This window comes from Otolemur garnettii, unplaced genomic scaffold (genome assembly GCF_000181295.1).
Source record: "Otolemur garnettii isolate 467f Iridium unplaced genomic scaffold, OtoGar3 scaffold00011, whole genome shotgun sequence".
NCBI classification, from domain to species: Eukaryota; Metazoa; Chordata; class Mammalia; order Primates; family Galagidae; genus Otolemur; species Otolemur garnettii.
The window spans coordinates 17,822,032-17,837,632 of record NW_003852406.1 but is presented as its reverse complement, the minus strand read 5'-3'; positions in this window follow the sequence as shown (position 1 = coordinate 17,837,632).

Here is a 15,601-nt window from a genome sequence, read left to right as displayed (position 1 = left end):
GATGCCATGGCACTCTACCCAGGGGGATAGCTTGAGGCTCCGTCTCAAAAAAAAATAATAATCCTAAAATGTATGTGGAACCACAAAAGACCCAGAATAGTCAATGCCATCCTGAGCAAAAAGAACAAAACTAGAGGAATCAAATTACTCAATTTCAAATTATTATACTATAGAGCTGTAGTAACCAAACATCATGGCATGAAAATAGACACATAGAGAACCCAGAAATAAATCCACACATCTACAGTGAACTTTGCCAAAGTTGCCAAGGACATATATATTGGGGAAAGACAGTCTCTTCAATAAAAGGTGCTGGGGAAACTGGATATCCATATGCAGTATGAAACTAGACCTTTATCTCTTGCCATAAATACAATAATCAAAATGGATGAAAGACTTAAAAATTTAAGACAGGAGACTAGTGAAAAAAAAAAATTGGGAAAATGCTTTGGAACATGGGCCTGGGCAAGGACTCCTTGTGTAATACCCCCAAATCACAAGCAAAGGAAGCAAGTGAATAGACAGCACAGAATGGGAGAAAATATTTGCTTACTACCCATCAGATAAGGTCTTTATTATTTTTTTTTTTTGAGACAGCATCTCATTTTGTCATCCTGGGTAGGGTGATATGGCATCATAGCTCACAGCAACCTCCAACTCTTGGGCTCAAGCAGTTCTCTTGCCTCAACCTCCCAAGTAGCTGGGACTAAAGGCAGCTGCTACAACACCCCAGCTATTTTAGAGACGAGGTCTCGCTATTGCTCAGCTACCCGGGAGGCTGAGGCAAGAGAATCGCTTAAGCCCAAGAGTTTGAGGTGGCTGTGAGCTGTAACACCTCGGCACTCTACCCAGGATGACATAATGAGCCTCTATCTCAAAAAAATAAATAAATAAAATGGTTTTTGACATAAAGGCAATAAATTCTATTAAGGATGTGGAAAAAGGGGATCCTCTCATATACTGTTGGTAGGAATAGAAATTAGTGCAACCACTATGGAGGGACCTCAAAAACTGAAACCAGGGCAGCACCTGTGACTCAGTGAGTAGGGCGCCGGCCCCATATACCCAGGGTGGCGGGTTCAAACCCAGCCCTGGCCAAACTGCAACAAAAAATAGCCAGGCATTGTGGCAAGCGCCTATAGTCCCAGCTACCCAGAAGGCTGAGGCAAGAGAATCACTTAAGCCCAAGAGTTTGAGGTTGCTGTGAGCTGTGACACCACAGCTCTCTACCAAGGGCAACAAAGTAAAACTGTCTCTAAAAAACAAAAAAAAGTAGAATTACCATATGACCCAGCAATCCCACTGCTGGGCATATATCCAAAAGAACGGAATCCACTATATTGAAAAGGTATCTGCACTCTCATGTTTATTGGGGCACTATTCACAATAGCCAAGATTTGGAATCAGCCTAAGTGCCTATCAGTGGATGAATCAATAAAAAGATCATGGTATATATACACAATGGAATATCATATAGCCATCAGAATGAAATCCTGCCATTTGCAATGGATGGAACTGGAGGAGATTGTGTTAAGTGAAATAAGCCAAGCACAAATCTCACATGCTCTCACATGTTGGAGCTAACTATTAAGAACAATTGATCTCGTGTAGACAGAGTAGAATGCTAGTTGCCAGAAGCTGGGAAGGATATTAGAGAGAAGAGGATAAAGTGAAAGTGGTCTATGGGTACAAAACCATAGTGATACAGTTAGATAAAATGAACAATATTTGATAGCATAACAAAGTGACTATGATTAGCAAGTAAGGATAGATTTTTAAATAACTAAAAGAATAGAATTAGAATGTTCCTAACACAAAGGTTCCTAAGGTGATGGCTATCCCGATTGCCCTGATGGGATTAATTTACATTGTATGCAAGTATAAAAACATCACATGTACCCTATAAATATATACCATTTATGTACCCATAATAATTTAAATTTTTTTAAGGGTGGCACCCTCATCAAAACTGAAAAAAAAATTAAAGTTTAAAAAAGTTTAAACTTTTTTATACAAAAATTATTAGGAATAAGGATCATCTATAAACAAGCTAATGCTATAGACCAGTGTTCCTAAGGTTTTCACCTTGTGATACAAAAAAAAAAAAAAAGACATTTGATTAACACTCTGGGAAAAATTGAGCCACACTAGGATAATCCATTGAGGCTGCTTATAGCCAGAAATGACTAACCAGGCCCACTCCAACTCCAAAGAGATGAGTATCTTGGCATACATATAATTTACTTATGGTACTATGGTTGGGAAACTTTTGTAAAGTTGGTCTCTTTAAGCCTAGACTTAGTACTAATCAAACATCAGCTTTCACCCTGCATAGTATTGATAGTGGGACAGACTTCCAGTGGCTGTAGTGCTCTATTGCCCCAGAATCATACATGTGTCAGAGTTCAATTTCCCTTCAGCCTAACCTCACCCACTCAGTGGACGTGAGGAGGCAGTGATTCCTTTGTGCTTTTGTGGGAAGCAGTGTTGAAATCACTGTAGTATGAGAATCTCATACCCAAAGGATAATTTTTTTTTTTTTTTTGAGACAAAGTCTCATTTTGTCACCCTGGGTAGAGTGTCATGGTGTTATAGCTCACAGCAACCTCAAACTCCTGGGCTCAAATGATTCTCGTGCCTCAACCTCCCGAGTAGCTGGGACTATAGGCACCTGCCACAATGCCCAGCTACTTTTAGAGATGAGGTTTCACTCTGGCTCAGGCTGGTCTTGAACCTGTGAGCTCAGGCAATCTACCTGCCTTAGCGTCCCAGAGTGCTAGGATTACAGGTGTGAGCCACCATGCCTGGCCAACCAGAGGATAATTTTATTTGGTGTTTGGTGTGGTCGGGGCAAATTACCAGGATTTAAGTTGTTGATCAATCTGATTCTGTCCACAGATCTGGTGCCCTGGCCATGTCACTCTGGAAGAGGTTGAGCTCCCACTGAAATGAATTAGAGTTGTTTCAGTTCCAGTACAGTCAGTGAGATTGTTGAGTTTGCTGTTTGCTCCTTAGTTTTTTTGTTTTGTTTTGTTTTTTAGACAAAGTCTCATTCTGTCACCCAACCTAGCATGCAGTGGCATCATCATGGCTCACTGCAACTTCAGTCTCCAATGCTCAAGCAATCCTCCTGCCTCAGCCTACCAGAGTGCTAGGATTACAGGCATGAGCCACTGGGACCAGCAAAACTATACTCCTTACTAAAAGATGCTTTCTCTGAATTGGCTTTCAGACTTGAGTTCTTGAAATAGAAGTTTGGGAAAGCAATTAGCCAAGCATAGCTATCCTCAGCCAGCTCCAGGAATTCCCTAATCTTCACTGGAAAAACACCTTGCAGAAGTGGCATTGTTTATTTTAACATTCTACTCCCAGATGGTAATTTTTTGCAGGAAGGTCCTCTGGCCAGAATGATTCCGGAAACCACACAGCTCCTCTGTAATATGTAAGCCTCTATATTGGCTTAGTTACTGCATACATACATAGTTATAGTTACATCCCCAAGAATGCACATGAATACCACTGTCTAGTTCAGTTGGGTGCTTGTGTTGCCTTGTGAGTTAATTGCTTTGAGCTGTCTCAATTGTTTCTTCTTTCTTACTGCTGTTCCTGTTCCAGTCTAGGTCTCATAATCACATGGTAGGAACTCCAGCAGCTCTCTGCCTAGCCTGAGTTTGGGGTGAAGAATAGAATTCGAACTGACTTTAAAGAAACAGTTCTCATCTTTCATTCAGCAAATATTAGCATCATATGCTGGCCATGAGAAAACAAATTGAAGAGGACACAGTCCTTGCCCTCAGTAGGCTCTCAAGACCAACGTCAGCTCCAACCCTACTAGCACACCCAAAGGCAAGCTAATTCTTGCTCTCCTGCTCAACTTTGAGTGTTGCTTCAGTTCCTAATCAGACAAGATTTGGCACATTCAGGGTGCTGTGGCCATAGACTCCAGTCCCTAATCAAACCCAAGTGCTGCCTGACACTCAACTCCTGTATTACATGTTGTATAACTTCAACATGTGCCTAGGCCCTTCACTCACCTACCAGCATCCTGAAGACTTTTTCTTTGGATTATTACAACACATGTTTGTAAGTCAGAATCAAGTTCCTCTTGGTACCTCTACAAAACTTTTTTTTTTCTTCCCTGCAGTTTTTTTGGCTGGAGCTGGGTTTGAACCCACCACCTCCAGCATATGGGGCCGGCGCCCTACTCCTTTGAGCCTCAGGCGCCATCCCTCTACAGAGCTTTTATGGGAGTTACCACCTGCGATGAGTGAAATGGCAAAATGGTACCTAAAACTTGGCTTTCACCCTTGCCTCTGCCACTTGCTAGGTTGGGCATGTTTACATAACATTCTGACCCTTAGTTTTCTTAGGGTGAGAAATAATAATAGAACCTTCCTCAACGGATTATTGTGAGGATTAGATTAGCTAATGTGCCTTGGTGCCTGATACACAGTAAAAGGGCTCAAGAAAGGCTATCTCAGGTTTAGCATTTACTTCTTTCTATACAACACTTTTTGCTTCTGCTCTTATTTCTCCAGTTGGATTACAGACTCTGAGAGTAGGCGCTCTTAAACTTGTTTCTTCCTCCCCATAATACTATGGAATCAGATACCGTGTTTCCCCCAAAATAAGACACTGTCTACTAGGACTTATTTTCAGGGGGTGTCTTATTTTTATTAAGTATGATGCTACAATCTACATTTATTCAAATGCAGTTAAGTCATCTTCTAGAAACTAACAGGGGGAGCTGACCTTGTTGGTGGGGCTGGCACTAGTGATGTGTGAACTCCTTTCCCCTAGCTGTTCACACATGTGCAATAGGATGCCTGTGACTGCATTACCACACATGCACCAACACAAGTGCGAACAGTTCGAGAAAGGAGCTGTGGCTCGGCGCCTGTGGCTCAAGTGGCTAAGGCGCCAGCCACACACACCTAAGGTGGCAGGTTCGAATCCAGCCCAGGCCCACCAAACAACAATGATGGCTGCAACCAAAAAATAGCCAGGCGTTGTGGCAGGCGCCTGTGGTCCTAGCTACTTGGGAGGCTGAGGCAGGAGACTCGCTTGAACCCAGGAGTTGGAGGTGGTTGATGCCATGGCACTCTACCCAGGGAGACAGCTTGAGGCTCTGTCTAAAAAAAAAAAAAAAAAAGAAAGAAAGGAGCTGTGGCAGATAAAAGGTATTCCAGTCTTCCTTACTGCTCAGCACCGAAATGCATTATCTGCATAGCCATGCCCATCACTAAGTCTTATTATCGGGATAGGGCTTATATTTAACACAATGCATAGAAATCCTGCTAGGGCTTATTTTTTGCGTAGTTCTTATTTTTGGGGAAACAGGATATGTAGGAATCACTTATGATTCAAAAGAGATCAGTATGCGTGGCTCAGCACCTGTAGCTCAGTGGTTAGGGTGCTGGCCATATACACTGGGGCTGGTGAGTTTGAACACCACTGGCCCTACTAAACAACAATGAAAACTACAACAAAAAAAATAACTGGGCGTTGTCACGGGAGCATACAGTCCTAGCTACTTGGGAGGCTGAGGCAAGAGAATTGCTTAAGCCCAAAAGTCCGAGGTTGTTGTGAGCTGTGACACTGGGGCACTCTACCGAGGGTGACAAAGACTCCGCCCTCCCACACCAAAAAAAAGAGAAGGAGATCATTAAGAGATACTTGAGTACCAAAAATTCCAAATAAAAAATATTTGACCTCACCCATTTAGGATTGTCTGATTGATAAATAATAGTTTCCTAAGTACCCACCTACCAATTCATTTGTAAGACTGCAAAAGAAACCAAATTCTCCTCTAACTTCAGCTTTTAGGACTCTTTCTTTAAAATGTCATTATAATTTTTATTCTTTATCCTCCACTGAGGCTTTAGTTTAGAAAGAGTTTGCTTCTCAACCTTGGTTGCTATTACAGTTACCTGGGGAGCTTTTAAAAATCCCGATGTGTGGCTCGGTGCCTGTGGCTCAAGCGGCTAAGGCGCCAGCCACATACACCTAAGATGTCGGGTTCGAATCCCCAGCCCGGGCCCGCCATACAATGATGGCTGCAACCAAAAAAAATAGCCGGGCGCTGTGGCGGGGGCCTGTGGTCCCAGCTACTTGGGAGGCTGAGGCAGGAGACTCGCTTGAGCCCAGGAGTTGGAGGTTGCTGTGAGCGTGATGCTATGGCACTCTACCCAGGGGGATAGCTTGAGGCTCCCTCTCAAAAAAAAAAAAAAATCCCGATGTGTGAGTTCCTCCAAGGATCAATTATATCAGAACAGGGAGGGGAGGTCCTACCATCTTTTAATTTTTTAAAATAAGTTCCCCAACCAGAGTAAAGAGTCTCTAAGGTAAAAGAATGGAAGATTTCATTCATAAAATGTTAGAGGCAGAATAGATTCTTAGAAATCATCTAATCAACTGCTTTATTTTGCAGATGAAAAGCTGATGCCCAGCTGGGAAGTGATTACACCATATCAGCTGCTTAGAGAGTCCATACTTACGCTGAGGTTTCTAGCTTTATCTCTGCCTTCCAGAGCAATGTATTCCCAAAGCAGACCTCAGCAGAGGAATTTGTCAAAGTGAGGGTGGCAAGGCTGTTGACAAGGTGACCTTAGTATAGGTGAGGTATAATTGGGGAAAACATGCTCTCCAGCTTAAAAGAAGAGGTCAAAAATCAATAACCACTTCCCTTGTTGTTATTTTTTTGGGGGGTGTACAGAGTCTCACTGTGTTGCTCTGGTTAGAGTGCCATGGCCTCGTCATAGTTCACAGCAACCTCAAACTCTTGTGTTTGGGCAATCCTTTTGCCTCAGCCTCCCAAGTATCTGGGACTACAGGTGTGTACCACTATACCCAGCTACTTTTTCTATTTTTTAGTAGAGATGGAGTCTTGCTCTTCATCAGGCTGGTCTCAAACACCTGAACTCAAGCAATCCACCTGCCTCAGCCTCCCAGAGAGTTAGGATTATAGGTGTGAGCCACGGCACCAGCCAGCTCCTCCCCTTATTTTATTTTATTATTATTTTTTGAGACAGTCTCACGTTATCATCCTCAGTAGAGTACTACGGCGCCATAGCTCACAGCAACTTCAAAGTCTTGGGCACAAGTGATCCTCCTGCCTCAGCCTCCCCAGTAGCTGGGACTACAGACACCCACCACGACACCCCGCTATTTCTAGAGATGTTGTTGCTAGACAAAGTCTAAGGCTGGTCTCAAACTCCTGAGCTCAGGCGATCCACCTGCCTTGGCCTCTCAGAGTACTAGGATTACAGGCGTGAACCACTGTACCTGGCTACTTCTCTCATTTTAAAGATGAAAAAACTGGGACCCAGAGAGGACTGCAAATCTATACAGTTGTCAAGTGGCAGAGTTGGTACTAAAACTTAGGTTAACTCCCTGAGGAACAAGTATGTAAAATGGGGCAGGGCGTGGTGGCTCATACCTGTAATCCTAGCACTCTGGGAGGCTGAGGCAGGTGCATTGTTTGAGCTCATGAGACCAGCTTCAGCAAAAGTGAGACCCTGTCTCCTCTAAAAGAAGAAAAACTGATGCAAGAGGATCGCTTAAGCCCGAGTTGGAGGTTGCTGTGAGCTATGACCCCACAGCACTCTACCCAGGGTGACAGCTTGAGACTCTGTCTCAAAGCAAAACAAGTATGTAAAGTGATTTCCCCAGAGATAACAAGTTGGTAGCTGAACAGGGATAATTAGTAGCTGAACAGGAATACTTGAATGGACTCTCTAAAACTCTCAATCTAGAACTCGTACAAATTTCCTAAAATCTAAGATGCCATCATTTGTGAAACCCTGATATTAAAAACATCAAAATGGGCTCGGCGCCTGTGGCTCAAGTGGCTAAGGCGCCGGCCACATACACCTAAGGTGGCAGGTTCGAATCCCCAGCCAAACAACAATGACGGCTGCAACCAAAAAATAGCCGGGGCGTTGTGGCGGGCGCCTGTAGTCCCAGCTACTTGGGAAGCTGAGGCAGGAGACTCGCTTGAGCCCAGGAGTTGGAGGTTGCTGTGAGCGTGATGCCATGGCACTCTACCCAGGAGGATAGCTTGAGGCTCCGTCTCAAAAAAAAAAAAAAAAAGAAAGAAAGAAACATCAAAATGTGAATTAAAAATATATCCTGACAGGACATAGTGGCTCACACCTATAATCCTAGCTAGCACTCTAGGAGGCTTGAGGTGGGAGGATCGCTTGAGCTTAGGAGTTTGTGACCAGCCTGGGCAAGAGAAAGACTCCATCTCTACTAAAAATAGAAAGAAAAAAAAATTTAGCCAGCTATGGTGGTGGGTGTGTGTAGTCCCAGCTACTTTGGTGGCTGAGGCAGGAGGATGGCTTAACCCCAGGAGTTGAGGTTTCTGTGAACTAGGCTGATGCCACAGCACTCTAGCCTAGGTCAAAAGTTAGACTCAGTCTCAAAAAAATAAAAGTATCCTAGAATCAAAGAAATAAGATATTGCTTGCCTGAAGTCTGAGTTCATTCAAGGACTGAGCTTATGCTGAGCTCAAAAAGCGTGTACTGGTTGGGTCTTGGATGTAAATCTCCCTGAGCTTGCCCAGAGAAAGAGGGGGAGCATGGGAAAGAGAAGGGAATTTGGAATCTGATAGAAGGTTCAGATCCAGCAGTTGTGATTTTGAACACTCCCTCTTCTCTAACCCTGGTTTCCTGGACTCTAAGGTGGTACTCTAATGCCTTCATGGAGTTGCTGTGTGGCTAAAGTGCCAAGAACAGGCCTGGAATGGGATGGGTGCTTGGAAGAGATGCACAAAGGTGAACTTGGCAATCCTGTTGTTGATCTGGCCCTACTCCCTCCAGGGCTGCCAGTGGGTGCAGTCTGCTCTTCAGGACCTGACCTGTCAGGCCAAAGTCCTGGGAAGAAGATAAGATGCTAGAAGAAGAGAGGAAGACAACTCATTCCTAGAGACCTTGGAAGAACAGCGGGTTTTGGACCATGTGCAAGGGTGTACAGAAGCCTCTCATGGGGGTAACGTTACAGGACTCTGCCTTGGCCTAGGCTGCTTCCCACCTGCCTGACCAGGGGCTGCTCTTCCGTTATTGCAGTCTACTTTGTATGATGGCATCATTAACTATGAGCCCCTTGTTAAGGATTACATGCTTACCTGTGGGACACGTGGCATGTTTCCCTCTGAATACCAACCGCTAAGTTCTGTATGGTGAGTGCCACCACTTAGAGCAGCAGTTCTCAACCTATGGGTCGGGACCCACAGGAACTGTATGTATTAAAGTGACGGCATTAGGAAGGTTGAGAACCATTGACTTAGAGGATATTTCCTTATGATGTCATATTCAAGATGCTAGTCACAATAAAATAGGGGGTTCTGGGTGGCGCCTGTGGCTCAGTCTCATATGGGTGCTGGCCCCATATACCGAGGGTGGCGGGTTCAAGCCCAGCCCCGGGTTTGACTGCAACAAAAAAATAGCTGGGCGTTGTGGTGGGTGCCTGTAGTCCCAGCTACTCGGGAGACTGAAGCAAGAGAATCGCCTAAGCCTAAGAGCTGGAGGTTGCTGTGAGCCGTGTGACGCCACACCACTCTACCGAGGGTGACAAAGTGAGACTGTCTCTACCAAAAAAAAAAAAAATTAATAAAATAGGGGGCTCAGTGCCTGTAGCACAGTGGTTACAGTGTCAGCCACATACACTGAGGGTAGGGGTTCAAACCTGGCCCAGGGCAGCTAAAAACCACGATGACAACTGCAACAAAAAATAAGAGGACATTGTGGCGGACGCCTGTAGTACCAGCTATTTGGGAGGCTGAGGGAAGAGAATCGCTTAACCAGTGGTTCTCAACCTTCCAATGCCGTGGCCCTTTAATACAGTTCTTGTGGGACCCACAGGTTGAGAACCACTGGTAAGCCCAAGAGTTTGAGGTTGCTGTGATCTGTGACGCCACAGCACTCTACCAAGGACAAGACAGTGAGACTCTCTCTCTCAAATAAATAAATAAATAAAAATAGGGATGTTGGGCATTTATTTTTCTCAGCATATTTTTTTTAAAGAAAGAAATTAGAGCTCTGAGAAGTTGTATATCTTATCCAAGATCACAGTGCAAAAGTGGAATGCTGATTCTGATTTTATCCACTCATCAGCAAGCAACATGAATTGAGCAGCTACCATGGTTCTGGCTCATGCTGAGAGATCCAGGGATTTGAGAAATGTCAGAAGAGCCAGACACCTTCTCAGCTCTCAATCCAGAAGTGGAGAAAGAGGATCAGTGGAAAGAAAGATGTGCTGAGTCCTGTCTGTGCCCCAGGAGGCAAAGCAGGACAACAGGAGTGTGGGGGTTAGGCCAGGTGTGGTGGCTCACGCCTGTAATCCTAGCACTCTTGGAAGCCGAGGCAGGTGGATTGCTTGAGATCAGGAGTTCTAGACCAGCCTGAGAAAGAGCAAGACTCCATCTCTACTAAAAATAGAAAAACTTGCCCAGCATTGTGGTGCATGCCTATTGTCCCATCTACTCAGGATGCTGAGGCAAGAGAATTGCTGAAACCCAGAAGTTTAAGGTTGCTGTGAGCTGTGATGCTACAGCACTCTACCCAAGGCAACAGCGTAAGACTCTGTCTCTTAAAAAAAAAAAAAAAAAAAGGGAGAGGCTTGGTGCCTGTAACTCAGTGGTTACTATGCCAGCCACATACACCAGGGCTGGCAGGTTTGAGCCTGGCCAGGGGCCTGCTAAAGAACAACAATGACAACTGCGACCAAAAAAATAGCTGGGGCTCGGCCCTTGTGGCTCAGTGGCTAGGGCGCCAGCCACGTACACCAGAGCTGGCAGGTTCAAGTCTAGACTTGGCCTGCCAAACAATGATAACTACAACCAACCAACCAAACAAACAAACCAGGTGTTGTGGTATGTGCCTGTAGTCCTAGCTACTTGGGAGGCGGAGGCAGGGGAATCACTTAAGCCCAAGAGTTGGAGGTTGCTATGAGCTGTGACACTACAGTACTCTACCAAGGGTGACAGGGTAAGACTCTGTCTCAAAAAGAAAAAAAAAATAGCTGGACGTTGTAGCGGGCGCCTGTAGTTCCAGCTACTTGGGAGGCTGAGGCAAGAGAATCGCTTAAGCTCAAGTTTGAACCTGCTACACTCAGTACATGGGGCCAGCACCCTACTCCTTGAGCCACAGGTCCCGCCCCATGTTTTTTTTCTATTTTTAATAGAGAGGCAGTCTCACTCTTGCTCAGGCTGATCTTGAACCCTAAGATCAACCAATCCACTCACCGTGGCATTCCAGAATGTGAGCCACAGCACTTGGCCCTAGTGATTTTTTTTTATTTGTTTAACTTAATTTTGTTTTTGTTTTTGTTTTGTTTTTTTTGAGATAGAGTCTTACTTTGTCACCCTCAGTAGAATGCCATGGTGTCACAGCTCACAGCAACCTCAAACTCTTGGGCTTAAGCAATTCTCTTGCCTCAGCCTCCCAAGTAGCTGGGACTATAGGTGCCTGCCACAACACCCGACTATTTTTAGAGATAAGGTTGTTCTGGCTTAGGCTGGTCTCGAACCTGTGAACTCAATCTGCCCGCCTCGGCCTCCCAGAATGCTAGGATTACAGGCGTGAGCCACTGTGCCCGTTAATTTATTTTTTAAAAGACAGTCTCACTCTGTCACCCTGGGTAGAATGCCATAGTGTCATAGTTGAGAGCAACCTCCAACTCCTGGATTCAAGTGATCTTCTTGCCTCAGCCTCTCGAGTAGCTAGGATTACAGGCCTGCACCACACCTGGTTAGTTGTTTCCATTTTTAGCAGAGACAAGGTCTCACTCTTGCTCAGGCTGGTCTTGAACTCCTGAGTTCAAGCTATCCACCAGTCTTGGTCTCCAAGAGTGATAGGATTACAGGTGTGAGCCACCTTCCCTTGGCCCTCTAGTGATTTTTTTTTAGTAAAGGACTATAACATAGTTTTCTATGAGGATCAGGTTGAGGCAAATTTGCAAAACTATCCTGTTTTCCTCAGCTTCGGATTTTTATAGTTTACTCATCAGTGTTCCTCATATTTTCTATCATATAATTCTCATGGTCCAACATGGATATAAATGAAAGAGTATTAAATAGCCAGGACTGAAAATAATTTAAAGTTGTTTAATGATAAAAACTAATAATGGTCAACCATGTTCATCTGAGCGTGTTCCTTAGCTCTCCACTGACCTCCACCCCAAAACTTCCCGTACACAATTCGGAGCCTTTCTGTGGTACCATTTGAAAGGGGAAAATAATAAAGTATTTTATTGGTTGATTGAAAAAGAAGTTAAAATTGGTGCTACATCTACTTTTAATGATGTGAACTCTTTGGAATCCCCAGTTAGAAATGTGCATCATACCCCCGCCCTTTTGTCTCAGTGCTGAAGCTGAGGACCAGAGACAGCACAAAAGTTGCCCAAGGTCAAATAGCAAGTCTGCACCCAAGGTGGGACAACGACCATGGCTCTTAGTCCTTGTCCTGGGTTTGGCTAGCTCAAGCTTATAACTCTGCCTCTTCTCATCTCACACGTACATTCCGCCCAGAGCCCCAGATAATGAATGTGAAGAAATTAATTGGATTTTTCTGAGTGGCTTAGTGGATTTTCTGTCTGAATTAGTCTCTTTATATTATATGGCAACGCCTTGCTTGTTTGTTCATTCAATTGACAACTAAATCATCAACTGCTTTCTAGATGACATATAAGGCTGGCCCATCTGGCCTCCGCCTCGCTGTTTAGCTTCATTTCTGGAGCCTGCCCTCCTGCCTAGTTCACACCTGCTATCTCTGCTTATACTGGGTTTCCTGGAGAAGCCTTCTCTGCCTCTCCCAAGTCTGCCTAAGTGCCCCTCTTCCCTGTACCCCATCAATCCGGTATCACATGGCACTATAATTGCCTATCTACTTCACCACTGTGCTCCCAGTGCCTGAGCAGAGCCTGACTCATAACAGGTGCCCTATGAATCAATTGGATCTTCCATTTGTGGAACACCTCTGGTCTTCTCGTAGCACAGGGCCCCTGCAGAGTATTTCTTCTACCACCCCTATCAGTGCTACCCTCCTTAAATAGTCAAGATCCAGGTTAAACATCTGAAATGATCAACAGTTCCATAACACCTCCTTCCTGAACCTCAACATACATCTATAATACACAAAATTAATCCTTCCTCCTCTTGTTCCCATGCCACTCCTCCTTGCTACCCCATGCCACTATTGTCCCTGTTGGAAATGACTCTTATCTTTTATCCTGGCCTTCTGGCACCTCCATGGTGCCAGATGCTGGTTTAGCTGTATAAAATTCAGCAGTGATGGCTCAGCACCTGTAGGTCAGCAGCTAGGGCGCCAACCACATACACTGGAGCTGGCAGGTTCAAACCCAGCCCGGGCCTGCCAAACAACAATGAAAACTACAACAAAAAAAATAGCCAGGCATTCTGGTGGGCGCCTATAGTCCCAGCTACTTGGGAAGCTGAGGCAAGAGTTTAACCCAAGAGTTTGAGGTTGCTGTGAGCTGTGGCACTACTGCACTCTACAGAGAGGGTGACATAGACTCTGTCTCAAAACAAACAAACAAACAAACAAAAAAATTCAGCAGTGAGCCTAGCAAACAAAAATCCTTATCCTCATGAAGCCTATATTGCAGTTGGAGGGTGAGGGAACAGACCATAAATAAGTAAAGTGCAGAGTGTGTTAGAGAGTGGTGTTAAGGACAAGCTCAGAGCAGGGTAGGGTGTAGGGAGAGGGAGGGGAGTTGGGGATACAACCTGATAGTATCCAGTATGGGAGAAGAGAGCTTCAAGCTTGCCCTGGCTGGGCAAAGGTCTTGAGGCCAGAGGGGAGGGGACTGCCTGAGATCAAGTTACAGCAAGGAGGTGGTGAGCAAAGGGGAAGTTAGAGAGAGGTGCAGATGGGAAAGTTAGGTAAAACAAACTTACAGACCACTGGCCTGAGGGTCATAATAAGGACTTTGGCTTCTGCTCTGAGATAGGAGCCCTAATGAATTTCACGCATAGAAGTGACATGGTTTCATTTTAACAGGATCACTCTGGCTGCTATATTGGGAACAAGACTAAAGGGGGACTAGGACAGAAACAAAGGGACCAGTAAGGAGGCCACTGCAACAATCCCAGTGAGAGGTGATGGTTCTTGGACCAAGATGGTAGTGGGAAGGTGGAGAGTGAAAGATCAGAAAGTGAACAGTAGAGGCTGACTCTCCATTGACCAGAGCAACAGGAAGAATGGAGCTGCTAGAACTAAGATGCCTGGGAACAGCAGGATTGATGGAGAAGATCAGGATAAATTTGTATATTAGACAGCTAATGAACTGTTGAAGAGACAGCTGGATACTCAAGTCTGGGGTAAAGATGGTCCAGACTGGAAGTATAAATTTGGGCATCATCAGCATAAAGATGCTCATTAAAGCCTTGAAGACCAGATGAGATCACTAAGAGAAACAAGTGTTTGGAGAAAGAGGAAGTGATCTAGTAATTCAGATGCTGCTCATGGGCCAAGACAGATGAGGTCTGGCAATGAATGATAAATGCCAAGCTTCTGTTAGATCTGCAAAGTACAGGTGATTATTCAGGGTTCACGGGCAACATTGGGTACAGAAATGAAATGGCCCTAAGTCACAGGAACACTTAGAGGAACAGGAATGGAAGAACTATGGTATCTTGTTGGTGTTGGAAGGGACCTTAAGTAGGTCATTTAATCTGTACTCCTCTCCCCACCTTAGCATGACAATTGACTCTGGCTCCAGAACAAGACATATTTGTGGGATACTGAGGCAAATTGTCTAGCTAGGTCAGTTAGAGAAAGTACAGTTGAAGAATGAGAGAAAGGTAGTTCAGTAAATGCTGGATAGCAGAGACAGAGTCAGAAAACCAAGGTTGAGATCCTGCATCTGCTGCTCCCTAGACCCCTGTCCTTAGACCAGTCATGTCACCTCCAGCCTCAGTTTTACCATTCGTAAAATGGGAGTGAAATCTGCCTTGTTCCTCCCAGGGCTGCAGTGAGGTCTGAATAGAGTAGTGCTTGGGGTAGAACAAAATGCCTTGCCTGGATTGCTTACTACAAGAGCAAGGCAAGGAGGCCAAGAGAAGCCCTAAGCTTGGAATGGAAATGGAAATAGGATGAGGAGGAAACAGTTCTTGGTGAGTTGGCTGGGGCAGCATGTGGAGAAGCTAACCAGATTCAGCCCAGAACTTGGACTGGAATGGACTGGGCTTTGATGGCAAGGGGGCTGCTCAGATAGAGACCAAGGCCTAAAACCTGCCTCCACTGAGCCTGGAGCAGAAATGCAGGAGACCCGGAGGCAGCGACAGGGAAAAGAAATGGAGACACCGAAGCAGAAAGATCAGGAGACTTCCACACAGGGAAAGTCAGAGACAGACAGACCCAGAAATGAGCGGCCCAACAGGGCCCAGAGGCGACCCGAGAAAGGCGAGGCATCGGGGTGCAGACCCGGGCAGAGCAGAGGCACCGCGAGGCGCAGGATCCTGGCGCGCGGGCGCAGGAGTCCGTCCCCAGCGGGGCCCAGGCGGCCGCACTCGCTGGGCGCCCCCTCCCGGGCTGCTCGCCCAAGATGGCGATGGAGGGGCGGGCGAGGAGGCAGCGG